The sequence below is a fragment of the Ambystoma mexicanum genome, chromosome 10, assembly GCF_040938575.1.
Source record: "Ambystoma mexicanum isolate Mex_15411 chromosome 10, UKY_AmexF1_1, whole genome shotgun sequence".
Lineage (NCBI taxonomy): Eukaryota > Metazoa > Chordata > Amphibia > Caudata > Ambystomatidae > Ambystoma > Ambystoma mexicanum.
This window is the reverse complement of record NC_090932.1, coordinates 761,989,230-762,003,744: the sequence shown is the minus strand read 5'-3', so window position 1 is coordinate 762,003,744 and position 14,515 is coordinate 761,989,230. Positions and strand designations below refer to the sequence as shown.

General features: G+C 51.2%; 1 protein-coding gene across 2 annotated transcripts in view; it reads left to right on the top strand.

Moving 5' to 3' along the window:
- The window catches only part of DHX36 (DEAH-box helicase 36), a 1,119,030-nt gene that overhangs the window by 1,052,125 nt on the left and 52,390 nt on the right, over positions 1-14,515 (top strand). The window lies entirely within an intron of this gene.

Genomic DNA, 14,515 nt, shown 5'->3' with positions numbered 1-14,515 from the left:
TTTGGGGCGCTATTGTTCAACTTACACTGCACTTTACATTTGGAATGGTGGATCGAAATCCACCAAATTTTGGATGCTCAAGATTTGTCTACATATACATGCTTTGGTGGCCATAGGTTTATTGTTTTCTACTAAAAAGCAATGTTGCTTTAAAAAAATGTTTTGCTTTGGGTTTATCTTGAACCCCTTTTAGGATTGATTTCTGAACATTGCCTGCATTCAATTTGACCATTTCTGATACGCATACAGATCTGGCTCTGACAATCCCTTTGCCAAAAAAAGCTGTATATTAATTCTGCCACTTCCAAGAAACAAACGTATGGCCTTCTAAAAATGACACTCTGAATGCATTTGCTGTTTTTTACAGAGCCTTTCAATCCTACTTTCTCGCTAATTTTTTTCTAATGTCAAATTCCTTTTTTAAATAGATTCCTCGTTGTTGAAATAACTGCAGCAAGAACTTGATTCAAATGGATATGTTCCTCACACAGATAATCTCAACATGCCATCCATTTGCAGACTAGTCATGACACTTTTTCTCACAGCCACTTGGTGGAACTGAATAACAGTCACTGGAAATGAAAATGGTGCCCTTTTACCTGATCTTCTTTTCTCAGCTGTACATATGATGAGTTTCCTGGGAACAGTCACTTTTTTGCCATCTACCATCATCATGTCCTCCCTCCTTCTACCCCGAAGTCTGGCTTAAAGCCCCACAAAGAATGACTAATGCAGGTGTTGCTGTTGGATGTGCCATGTCTTGTGTTTGATAGTTAGGCAAGGATCACAAAATTGAGATGTGGTGCTGGTGCCAATCTATGCATCTGTTGGCAAAACTGGAACAGGTGGGCAAGGTTTTCATTGCCATTAATAAGAATGACTCTTGAGAAGTCATCTGCGAAATCCACTTGAAAACCCATGACCTCCACTCCTGAGGCTCCAGAGCACTCCCCCTACAGAGAAAGGTGAGGGATAGGAAAGCACAAACACCATTCCTTCAGAATTGAGTCCTTTAATTCCCACATGCACTCTCATAGAGGAAATGTTGCCGCCTGTCTAGTTCTCAGAGGTAGAGTTCAGAGGAAGAGACTGTTCCACATCTTGTTGAGGTCAGTACGAAATCCTACCGTTCCCCACTTCAGCTTCCTCTTATGAGGAGAGGGAGATGTAAGGAACAATTTTCTTTTTACTGCTTTCACCTCCATAGACCTCATTCCACAGAAAGCATTTACTTTGGTACCTGAACTGCTCACACGGCGGCTCCTTTAATTGCAAGGAACATCTATAAAATCATAGGCGCAAGAGCACTTGCGTGAAGTGTTTGAGCTAAGTGTTCTGGTGTTGAACACGTCGGGACCTCACTCCGTGGAAAGCATTTACTTTGCAACCTGAACTGCTCACACAGCGGCTCTTTTAATTGCTGGGAACATCTATAAAATCATCGGCGCAGCGCTAGAGCGCTTTCGTGAAACTTTTGAGCTAAGTGTTCTGGTATCGGGTGTGCAGGCTGCAGCTGACTCCTCGTACGAAGTTGAAGGACGGAACAAGTATTGACAATGGTGAGCTTGTCTTATGGTCCTGCATTGTATTTCAATTTAACCTTACTCTCCATTTGAGTCACATTGAACTTTGCCTTAGTGGTAATTGACTACACTATTTAAACAAGCTCTTTCTTTTGCAATGACTCTTTTTACTCACAGAGTGCACATTGAGTACCATTTACTGGAGGCTCAGTTTGTTTGAGCGAGGATGTGAGATTACGTTGTCTTATCTCTGCTCACTGTTTTTGATTTTTCCTGGCCATTTTAATGTCTTGCGCTTATACTTTAAAGTCAAAAATGCCTACGGGAGTGTGCCCTCAAAAACTGTTCTACCCAACCTGGGAAAACTAATAACGCTTCATCTTTATCTCTGCCACGGGTTTCTATTCAACGTCCCCAGGTCTCAGATTTCGGACCACACCATAACGGTGGCAACGGACATTGCCGACACCGGTTTCGGCCAGCTAGGCAACAGCGTTTGCCTCAGACGACGAGGGTGGCTCAAGGCGACGGATTTCCGCCAAGACATACAAGCCTAGGTTTTGGACATGCCGTTCGACTGGAACAACCTGTTTGGGAAAACAGTGGATGAGTCCCTCCAAGCCATCAAGGCGGACACAGAGACAGCTAAGGCCCTGGGAGTTCTCCAGCAACGAAGGCCGTCCTTTCGGAGCTCTGGAGGCAAGCAGGGTGCCTCCAAGGGATTTGGCGGTAGCTCCTCTACGTACCGCCAAGCGGCCCGCTCCTCGTCGCAGGAAGCCTATAGAGGACGAGGCAAGTCGGGTGGATCCCGCCATCGTCGCCAGGGAGGCCAAGGCGGCAAGGCGTCCTCCAAGCAAGATTGAACCGACCGTGGCGTCGGGCCCCCACCCAAGCACCCCGAGGCCGGCTGGCGAAGTTCGTCAGCGTGTGGGAGTCCATCTCCACCGTCCGTTGGGTGCTGGATGCCCTGGCCCAGGGGCACGCCCTCGAATTTCTAAAAAAGTGCCCCCGCATTCCTCCCGTGGCCAGGAAAGAAAACCACGTCCCTCAACTGCTGTTGGAGGTAAGGGCGATGCTCAAAGGTGCCATCGAGCTAGTCCCAAAGAGGCTCCGGGGCTGCGGAGTATACTCAAGGTACTTCCTTGTGAAAAAGAAGACTGGAGGGTGGCGACTCATCCTAGACCTACGACGACTGAACAAGTACATCCAGGCACAGAAGTTCCAGATGGTCACCCTCCAGCACCTGTTGTCGTTGGATTTGGAGGATGCACACTTTCACATTCCCATTCTAAAAGGGCACCGGAAGTTCCTCAGGTTCGTGGTCCAAGGGCGGCACTACCAGTTCAAGGCCCTCCCGTTCGGATTGAAGTCGCCACCCAGGGTTTTTCACCAAGTGCCTCGCTCCAGTGGCGGCGCGGCTGCGCCTGCAGGAGATCCACGTCTACCCCTACCTGGACGATTGGCTCATCTGCGCAAGTACAAGGGAGCTCGTCGTGGAACACACAGCGAAGACCTTCCAGCTGCTCACAGACCTGGGGTTCTCCATCAACTTCCCCAAGTCCCACCTGGTCCCCTCTCAAGTCGCACTGTTTCTGGTAGCCAAGCTCGACACAGTGGCGCGTCTGGCCTCGCCGTCGGAGGAAAGGACAAAGGCCATCCTAGGCAAGGTGCAGCGTCTGCTGGCCACAGACGTGGGCAGAGTGAGGTCCATCAAGTCCCTCCTCGGGATGATGTCTTCTTGCATTTATCTTGTGCACCTGTGCAGGCTTCGGATGCGCCCTCTACAGGAGTTCCTCAATGCCCGCTGGATTTAAGCGACTGGCAGCTTCGAGGACAGTATCCCTCTCAACAAGACCTTCCGACGAGCAATCCGGTGATGGGGCACCCGTGCTCATCTAGCGGCGGGGACAGACTTTCAGACCCCAGCCAACCAGGCGACAGTGATGACAGATGCCTCCCTGGAGGGGTGGGGAGCCCACACCGGAGATCCTCACGCGAGAGGGATTTGGCTCCCGGAGGAGAAGCCGCTCCACATCAACATCCTGGAGCTCCGGGCAGTGTTCTGGGCCCTCTGGTCCTTTCTCCCGTCCCTCAAGGGCAAGGTGGTGAGGATCTTCACCGACAACACCACCACGAACCAGATCCCCGACCCTATCCAAGGAAGCCTAGGACCTGTGGCATTGGGCCGTTGCTCAAGGGATGTTTCTGGTGCTGTTTCATCTTGCAGGGATAAAAAAAACACCATCGCCGACTCACTTAGCAGAGAGCTGCGCTCGTGCCACGAGTGGGAACTACACCAGGATCAAGTGGACAGACTCTTTCAGCGATGGGGTAAACCCCAGATCGACGAGTTTGTTCGCGACGGCGACGAACTCCAAGTGCCAGAGGTTCGCCAGCAGGTTTCCCCAACCGAGGAGCATGGGCGATGCTTTCTCATTCCCCTGGGACGGTCTGGTCCTATATGCTATTCCTCCGTTGCCGTTGCTGCTCCAACTCATCAACCAGCTCAAGAGGTCCCGGTGCAGAATGATCCTCATCGCACCGGCGTGGCCGAGACAGATCTGGTTCCCGGACCTTCTGGACTTATCAGCGCCCCCACCAGTCAAGCTGTCGACGGACGCAGATCTTCTCTCCAGAGGAGGCGCCGCCATCCTTCATCACGACCCAAAGTCGCTGAACTTGCAGGCCTGGCTCCTGCAGCACTAGAGTTTGGAGGGTACGATATCCCGGCTGACTGCAGAGAGGTTCTTGCAAAGGCCAGGGCGTCCTCAACTCTCAAGTGCTAGGGACATAAGTGGAAGAGGTTCTCTGTCTGGTGCCGTGCACAGAAGATTAACCCTCTGCGGATTACGGCCCCTCAAGTACTGCCGTGTACCTACTCTCGCTGGCCAAGGCTGGACTAGCTCACGCTTCCATCAAGATGCATCTGGCTGCAATCTCCCGATACACCAGAACTACGGGACGGGCGTCCTTGTGGTCTCATCGCCTGGTGAAGGAATTTATGAAGGGACTGTTCCGATCATTCCCGCCGGTGAAGGCTCCTGCCCCGGCGTGGGAACTCAACCTGGTGCTGTCTAGGCTCATGGGGGCGCCATTCGAGCCTCTGAATTTGGCGCCGTTGAAGTTCCTGTCGTGGAAGATGGCATTTCTTGTGGCCATCACCTCCGCATGACGAGTGGGAGAGATCCAGGCCAGATCCCTCAAGCCTCCATACTTGACTTTTCACAACACGAGGGTGGTGCTGAGGACGCACGACTCCTTTATGCCCAAGGTGCCGTCGGACTTCCACCTCAAGGAGCCCTTGGTGTTACCAGTTTTCTTCCTGTCGCCTTCATCGCCGGCCGAGAGGACTTTGCGCTCGCTGGATGTGGCTAGAGCGCTGAAGTTCTACATGGACCGCACGAAGAGTTTTCAGAAGACGTCACAGCTATTTGTGAACTTTGGACCTGTGAACCAAGGGAAGGCTCTCTCGAAGGCTTCCATTTCCAGATGGCTCTCCGGCTGCATCATGTACTGTCACCGGTTGGCAAACCGACCGTTGCCCGGCCGTCCGAGAGCCCATTCGACCAGAGCGATTGCTGCTACCACAGCGTTCTTGTCTGGTGTGCCCCTGCGGGACATCTGCAGGGCTGCTACGTGGAGGTCGACGCGCACCTTCACGAGATTCTACTGCGACGACCGGGATTCCAGGGAGGAGTCCAGAGTCGCCCAAGCAGTGCTGCGCAACCTGTTCGCCTGAAGGTGGGTCTGGTGAGGTAAGAGTGCTTAATGTTGAGCCTTTTCCACCTCCCGTGGTTGTGCATGTGTGTACTGCTATGTATTCCTATATTCATGAGCATGTGAATCCATGCCAGACCCCGTGCTGGAGAAGGAACAAGTTACTTACCTGTAACTGTTGCTCTCCAGGATGGGTCTGGCATGGATTCACATGCGAAACCTCCCTCGTACCCCTCTGCGGCTCTTCACTTGGTCATACTGCCACTATACATGCTACCAAATCTGAGGATGGCTGCCAGGGGAGGGGCTTAGGGAGAGGGCAGTCATTGGCTGGGGGCAGTATGACCCAGAGGTCAGTGATTGGTTACTACTAAGAAAGGCAGATCAGAAACGAAACTGATACTGATTTTTTCTTTACCGAGGATTCCCGGCCTGACGGGGAATATTCATGAGCATGTGAATCCATGCCAGACCCATGCTGGAGAACAACAGTTACAGGTAAGTAACTTGTTCCTACTCCTATGTCCCGTCCCCTTTCCTCCATACTGTATGCAGTGTCTCTCGCTAGGGATGGGAAACAGAAACTTTTTCTCTTCCCCATTAAATTTAGATGCGTGCCGGGGCGTGGCTCTGGGAGCATGTGCTCCCCTGACTCCACCCACCAGCGCCCCTCCTCAGTCCCCTTTTCCGCGTCGACTGGAACGGACCGCTTCACCAGCGCTCCTGGGTTATTCCTCTGGCCTTGTAATTCCATGTGCTCTTCCCCGAAGCGTTCTGTTTTTTCTCTATCTGTTTTCTCTCCTAGCAATTGTCAAAGAAGACTGTCCTCTCGTGCCATGCTCCTCCCAGGTAAATTTGACGACAGCAGGTTTCAGCAGGTGTCCGGCCTGCGTGGGTTCCTTCCCCACGTCGGATCCCCACACGCTCTGCCTCCGGTGCTTTGGCCCCAACCACAGCTGGGATGGCAGTTCTGCATGCAACGTGTTGACTTCGCGAGCTCTCAAGAATCTTTTGGTCAGGTGCAGGGAGATGTTCGAGAAATCACCTCCAGACGACATCAAGAACTATGTGAAGAGGAAGACCAGGCCGAAGGTAGGTGCCCTGTTCTCCTCCGCACCCGCAAACGCGACTCCTTCCCAGGGAAGTGCCCGAGTGGGAGGACCTTCCAGGTCCTAGGATTAGCAAAGAGGCCAGGGCTCTCAGAGCTACGTGCCAACAGGCTGAGGGGGTCGCAAGATCATCCTGATTCCACCGCTATGGAGCTGCAAGGCTCTGCTACCGGAGACATCCCTGAGGGACTTTGCACTACTACCGGGCTTTGTGCCTGAGGGGGTGCCTATATGCAGCACTAATGGAGTCATGTCCGGGTGCAATCCGCCTCCCAAGTCTCTACCTGAGGTGTAGGGAAGGTCCGAGCCTTCGCTTCTAAGCGTGCAGACGGAGACTGGGACCGGCTCTTCAGGCACAACGCAGCAGGCATGTGGTGCGGGGCATGACAAGATGGCCACCAGGCCAGACAAGATGGTGGTTCGCCCGGAGCTGCCTCCTTCTGGAGAGCAGGCATGGGAACGCCCATCTAGGTGGAACTGGACCACTCCAGTGACCTGGTCCACATCATACCTGACCACACCTTCACAGGGGCGGTACGCAGCAAGGACCACCAAGTCCTCAGCAGCCACTGAGCTAGGCTTCTATGCCTCCAGGCCCTTCCCCTGCATGCGAGGATAGGTTCTTCGAAAATGTCCTTACCCTCATAAAATTACCACAGATGGGCACCATCCTCAGGGGGCTCATTAAAGACATGCTCCCTCCGGCATCACCCCAGGTTCCGACCGTGGTCCAGACCCCGGCCCCAGATCAGCCCTTGGTCCCTGCGCTCACACCAGTCACAGTGACTCCTCCTCCGGCACAGCCTCCGCAGCAGCCTCAGGCACAGCCAGTCAGCACGCCACAGCTGCCCACATCTAGCATGCCTCTCACAGCTCCCGACCTGCAGGACACAACGGGTGACACGGACAAGGACCAGGATACTCCTTCCTCAGCTAAGGCCTTCCACAAGACGCTGGCGGGTGTAGCAGAATACCTGAGTATTCCGCAGCCACAGGTTGAGCAACCTGAGGCAGGGGTTCTGGCCGAAGGGCTGACCATTCGCCCAGCCACGTGAACTGACATACCTCTGCAAAAGGACGTAGAAGCCCTGGCCAAGAAAGGATGGGTGAAGCCACACTCAACGCAGCCTACCAATAAAAGCCTCAATGCCAAGTATAGGCAGGCGGACGGAGACTCACTCATTCTGGCAGTGCACCCTCAACCGCATTCATCGGTTATAGCTGCAGCCTCCCTTTGCTCCAAGCCGCAGTCTTCTTCATCTGCACCCACCTCAGCACTCCTAGGGAAGGAGGAAAAGCTGTTGGAATCCTACGGCAAAAAGATTTGCTCTAATGCCACTCTCCATCGGCGCCAGGCCAGTGCTGACGATATGCTGGCTTCAGTGAATCAAAAGCTGTGGCGGGAGATTGCAGATATCCTCCCAGAGCTCCCCGCAAATAGTCTGGCACGCTTTAGGGCCGGATTGGCAGAGGCCAAAATCATGGCCCAAGACGACATGGAATCCACAGTCGCTCACATCGACACCGCAGGTAGAGCAATTTGTATTGCCACAGATATTTGGACGACAGCTTGGCTCAAGGCAAACAAGTTTAACCCCGATGTGCAGGAGCGCATTCAAGACCTGCCATTTCAGGGGGTGGGCCACTTGTTCCACTCGAACATGGACGAGGTACTGGACAAAAAGAAAAATAGCTCTCAGACAGCGAAGTCCTTGTCAATCCTGACAAAGTCAGCGCCTATAGCCAGAGTCACCAGCGCTCAGACATAGCCTGTACATTCAGTGGCTTTAGGGGTTTCAGGAGCGGCACGCTAGACAGCCCGACCGGTCTAATAGCCAGCACAGGCGCAAGCAGCACAAATCCTCCCGCAAGGAGTTTTTCCAGTCCTCCTCCCAGGCACCAGCCTCAGAGGGTAAGACGTTGCAACAACATCATCCAGATCCACAAGTCTCCGGTGGGGGGTGTTAGGGAGAATTCTCATAAATGTGCTAAACCTTAGAGACCCCCAGCAACTTTGCAGGATTTTGAGGACTTGACTTTTTTACCTGGAGAGAGTAAGCATTTTTTCCCACTCATGTATTTTCTTTTTCATTATTTATTTTATTTAATTGTGTAAACTATTTTTACAAAAAAGCAGTTGTTTCATGTTCTTTTTCTATGTTCGTTTCTGTTGCTGTAAATTCGTTTAGACTGACATGCTTAGATCTTGTCTGTTCCTTTCTCATCCTTTAGTCTTAGTTCTTTGAGCTGTCAGATGATAATTTTTTTAGATTAAGTTTCTTTTCGTCAGTTCAGTGATCATGCCAATTGTTTTGAAGAAGCCTGCAATGGGCCAGGTTGTTTTTTCTCTGCTCATCAAGCGGGCCCACCATTCTTGTTCTTCGTAAACATGCAGGTTTTTCAGCAGGTGGCCTAGCCATTTGGATCTTTCCTTCAAGAGGCCTGTGCAAGCTAGGAGAAGATATCATCTTGTTTCAATTTGTTGTTGCTCTTCAGAACTAAAGCAACATTTATTTGATTCAGCTTGCTGCCTGATCGCTAAGATTTAATTTGTGCTGATTAAGTTTAGGCGGATTCTCATGAAGTTTGTTCTTAGAGCCTTGTCTGGGAGTTTCACGAGGTATGTTATAAATTCATTTACTTTTTTTGAGTTTGTTGGGAGGTCCTTTGTCAAACTGCATTGTTCGGCTGTTTCAAGCGTGTCTATCCAGTCCATTTCGAAGATTTTCCTGTTGACTTTCCCTGGATTGCATAAGAGTTTCTCTTCTGAACTGACTGAATGATTTTTCTATATAGCATCAAGGTATTTCTTTCGACGATTGCTTTCATAGAGGTCAGGCTTAGTTCCCGTCGAATCAGCACCATGGGAGTTGACTGTGGCAGAGTCAGCACTTGTCGCCAGAAAAGCCCCTCCAGTTTAGTCCATATGGAGTTGGGAAGAAATGGCATTGCGTCGGCTCCATATACTATACTTGGGAATACCTTTGATCTGTAGAATTTCAAAATGGGCATTGAGGAGAATCGTCCGAACTTCCTGTTTATTATTTTTGTTTGGACTATAAGTGTTATCATCTTTGCTTGTAGATGGTCTTGCATAGGTGTTTCAACTCTGCTGTTGCTGAGTATGACTCCTAAGTATTTGAAGCTGGTGACATTTTTTAGTCTGTTCCCCTCCGTGAACAGTTTGAGGCTGTATTTTTTGTTGTACGTTTTTCCAAAACGACATTACTTTCATTTTTTTCCCATTCAATTCCAAGTTGTTGTCTCTCAGGTAGACTTTAAAGTTATCTATTTGTCTTTGTAAGCCGACCGGAGTTTGGTCTAGCAGTATTATATCATCTTCATAGAGGATTCTTGGGATTTTTGTGTTTCGAAATGATGGCGGAAAAGCTCGAATTAGTTCCTGTGACTCTTTATAGTCCGAAATGTACAAGTTGTATAAGGCTGCCGCTAGGGGACAACCTTGCTTCACTACGTGCGTTGTGTTGTTGTTGTCTGATAGCAAGCCAGCAGATCCATTTTTTCCATAGGATTTCCCTGTTTACTCTGTCAAAGGCTGTCGAAGGTTTGTACCAAGTCTATAAAGATTAGGCATAGCTGTTTTTCCCTCATGTGCTTTTGCCTTCAATGCACTTATCAGAAGAATATTTACTGAGGTTCCTAATCCACATACAAACTCCGCCTGTAGGCGGTCGTAGTTGTCAGATGCCAACGTCCATTCTTGAAAGCCCTCCAGGGCTAAGGAGCCAAAGATTTTACCTATGGTATCCAGTAAGGCGATTGGGCGATATTGTTTCGGATCATTCTTATCTCCTCTTTTAAAGATTGGGACCACATTGGGGTTTTTCCATGTTAAAGGGATTGCACTACAATCTATGCAATCCTGGAAGATGTCACTTATTAGAGATGCCCAGGCATCTGGGTGCTGTTTCAAGTTGTAATTCGTGATCCCATCTGGGCCCGGTGCACAGGAATTGTTAATTTTTTTTATCTCATCTTCTATAGTTTGCTTATCGCAGGCAATATTCCAGCGTACTTTGGTGGACGTCAGGGCTGTCAGGCTTTTGGTTCCCAGGGATTTGTATAAGTCTTTGAAGTGTATGACCCACGTTTGTTCAGCTACGTTATTATCGAGCGATGTTAGTTCATTTCCTCCTGGCGCAATCAGAGTCCAAAAGACTCAGGAGTTTTTACCACTCGGGGTGCGTTGCATTGCTTCTGAATCTGCTTGGTATACATTTTTTTGTTGTTGCTGGATCCAGGCTTTATGCTTTTTTCCTTCTGCTTTTGCTTTGGCTATTAGTACTGGATTTTTGGGGTTTTTTCGGCATACGCTTGCATCGTCTTACCATTTGCTTTTTGATGTTTAGCAATTTGTTGTGCGCATGTAACTTAGGTTTCATTGTGTCCGAGTACTGTTGTTTATTAAGTTTGTGTACCTCAAGAAAGGGCTGGTAAGGTAAGACTTTATTGCCTCTTTTTTGCCACTTTTTCATTGCTAATCGATAGTCTGATGTCAAGGAGAGGATTTAGTCTTCTTTTAGACGTGTGTTTCCATTACAGGGTTCCAAGTTGTTAATCGTAGTTTCCTTATTTAGATGTAAGGTTCTCCAGTGAGTTGCTAGGAGATTGTGGTCACTATTTAAGGTTCTTACAACTTCAAAGTTTCCTATCTGGTCCAGCAGTTTTCTGGAGACACACGTGTGGTCTATTATAAGACCCGCTCCTTTCCCTTCCCATGTTGGGATTAGTGGTACTAGGTTATTTTTTATTTTGTGAAGATTATGTAGGTCATAGGTCTCATGAACCGTCGCCTACGTCCTTTCTGGACTTCGTGATCCCTGACCCATAGGGGATTGAATGCAGTAATCCTTCCAACATGGCCGCCTGATACGGAACGCTGCTTGCCAGTCCTTGCGCTCCACGCTCTACGTTCTACTAAACAGACACGCCCCCATGGCTCTACGTGTCTCAACGCTACCGCTTGCTGTAGTTGGACGTGTGTTGCCGGAGTTCGCTTGGGGCTTCCTTCTGAATCCTGTTTCCCGGTTCCTTGAATCCCCCTTCCTTCCTTACTTTCCTTAACACTTACCTCTGATCTTCCTGGATTATCGCTCGGGTCACAGCGTTTTGTGTCTCCGAGCTCGGACATCGTTCGTTCCTGGTCTTAGTCTTGGACATCTGAACGTATCCTGGAGTTGGATTGTTATCCTCACGCTGGAATCCGAAGACCAGCCCACGGGTTTATACAAATCCCAGACCGTGCGAAAGAAGTCACCAAAGAAGGTCTCAAGCAAACAACAAAAACAGGTGAGAAGGGGAGAGAGACTTGTGACAATAGGTGTCCATTAGTAAATTCCATTTTTTGCCTCTTGCATGTGAAGGCACTTTCAGCTGGAGTTATGCTTCTTTTACCCCCTTTGTTGTACACACTGCGTTTAGGTCGCCCGTGATTATTGTGTGATCGATTTTACATGTGGCATTGGCTTCTTCCAGGGTATCTTCTATGGCACCTAAATAATTGTCATCAATTCTGGCCAGATTCCAATATGTGTTAATTAGAAAGATTTTTTCAAGTTTGATTGCATCTTTTTGAGGTTCTGCTCTATTCCAAAGGAGTAGAACTGCGCTCAAGTGTTAATCCACTGCCTGCTCTTATGGCAGTTAGCATCCCTGAGATAGGCCTACCCGCCACCCCCTTGGTTGCAGGTGAAAGTGTCGGATCAAAACCGTTGAGAGAGAGCTTTGTAGTTAACCATGTCTCTTGGAGGCAAACGATGTCGTAGTCCCTTATGTTGACGTCCGAGTTTGTGGTTAAATGTCTGAAGCCTCGGGTGTTCCATGAGCACGTTGAGTTTTTGTTTGGTCTCTTGTCTCTGTTATCCTCTCTTGTCACGTTTCCCTGATTCTCCAGCATGGGGTCTGGCATGGATCCACATGCTCATGAATATTCCCCGTCAGGCTAGGAATCCTCGGTACAGAAAGAAAATCAGTATCAGTTTCGTTTCTGATTTGTCTTTCCTAGTAGTAACCAATCACTGATCTCTGGGTCATACTGCCCACAGCCAATGACTGCCCTCTCTCTAAGCCCCGCCTCCGGCAGCCATCCTCAGATTTTTACCGCACGTTCAAGTGTTGGGAGTCCTCGTGCTGTAGCTCTCAAACTTTACTGCATTTTTGCGCTTTTTCAAAGAGAATTTCTCATTTTTCGGTTAAATTGAGCCTCAAGCTCCACCGTCTTTACATCCGATCGACGGGGAACCGTTTCGGAAGTTTCTACGCCCCTCAAGGGTGAAGATTTTGTCGAACGCTTTTGGAGGATTCCAGAAGTTTCTGAGGCCTACCCCGGACATGGCCCAGGAGAAGGGGAGCTCAACGCCCGGGAAGCTGTTCAGGGCCTGCCCTGGATGCCAGCTGCAGAACGTGTTCAAGGAAGACGAGCATTCCTTATGCCTCTACTGTCTTCACAAGGACAAAACTCACGTGGAGGAGGACTGTGCGTTTTGCAGGAACATGTCGGAGCGGACCATGAGGGACTGCCATCTTCGTCTCGCCAACTGGCTGGAGGGAAAGAGCCCGTCAGGTGAGAAGAAAAAGAAGAAATACGAGCGGTCTTCTAAGTCCTGTGAGGGCGCCCTGGTGACGGGGGCCCAACTGAAGGCTAAGCACCGCGAGTCCGCAGGCACCGGGAGCGCCGAACAGTCGGGCTCCTCGGCTGCCAGGCAGGTGCATCTCCCGGGCGCCATCGGCCATGAGCCAACGCTCTGGCTCGGGTAAGAGGAAATCCGAGAACCCGGCCAAGCTTCTGGAGAGGCCCCAGTCGATCTCGAAGATTTCGGCTGAGGGGGAATGAGGCGCGGAGCCCTCCCCCAAGGTGAAAGCCACAAGCACGCAGTCAGTGACTAAGGCCTTGATTCACCCAGCCAAGACCTCGATCGAGGAGGTTGCGGCAACCCTGGCGCAGCCTGCGGAGGTTACACCTGTGGTAGCGGCCTCGGGGCCCAGAGTCTCCCTGCCACCTTGGAGGGAGGCATCTTTCAAGCCCATCGAAAGGACCCCCATGAAAGCCCCGGCGGGGAAAGAGGGGAGAGGCCAGTGGCCATCGTCGATTCAGACACAACCTCCGAGGAGGAACTTGTCGAAGCCTCTGAGAGCCACGACACGGGCATGGAGGAGGACCAGCCCGTCGAGAGGCATCCCGACGAGGGGGACGACGGAAGCGACGGCGGCGCCGACGGGACCCCAGACCAACCGTCGCAGCCAGTGCCGCAGGACAACTCGGCGGCCATTTTGATGGCAATACAATCCTTATGCTCTGAAATAAGGACTAGATTGCCTTTACCCCCGACGGGGGAGCCGGTACCAGGCCCGACTGAGGGGCCAGGGGCAGGGCCGTCAGGAAGTCCACCACCCAAGAGGAGAAGAACACATCCTCCTGCACCCTTCCAGCCCTCGAGGCCTGCTCAACCCTCCTCCCCGTCCACGGTCCGCGGGGATGACACGGGCACGGACAACGAGGGCGGCGACGGCGGGGTGGACCTCCCGTCGTCCTCCCCTCCCCGGGCTTCCCCACCCGATGAGATTGGATCCTTCCATGAGATGATCTCCAGGGCCTCCGAGCTTTTCGAGGTCTGCCCCGAAGAAAAGGAGGGGTTCCTCTATCTACATCGAGAGACCAAGAGAAGACGGTCTTTGCGGTACTTCTACTGGATGACATCTGGAACGTGGGGCTCTCCCTCCTCAAGAACCCATCCACGACGCCGGCAAAAGGACTGGTACGAAAAGAAGTACCGGGTCCCCGACGCGGCCCCCCTATTCCTTAGAGCACAGCCGACCCCGGATTCAGTCGTCTCGGCGGCAGCCAGGAAGAAGGCGGGGGGGCATCGGCATCGACTTCACCGCCGGGCAGCGAGGGAAAGAAGCTCAATGCGGTGGGACGACGAGTCATCACGTTGGCGGCGACGACGATTAAGGCGGCCAACGCCCTGGCTATCGTTGCCCATTACGACAGGGAACTTGGGTTTAAAATCGCTTCCTTGTTGGACCTCCTGCCGGATGACAAGAGGGCAGAAGCCCTGGAAATCCTGCAAGAAGGCGAGGTGGCTTTGGGCATCGCCATAATGGTGGCGACGGACATCTCTGACACCGGTGTCCACCTCAGACTGT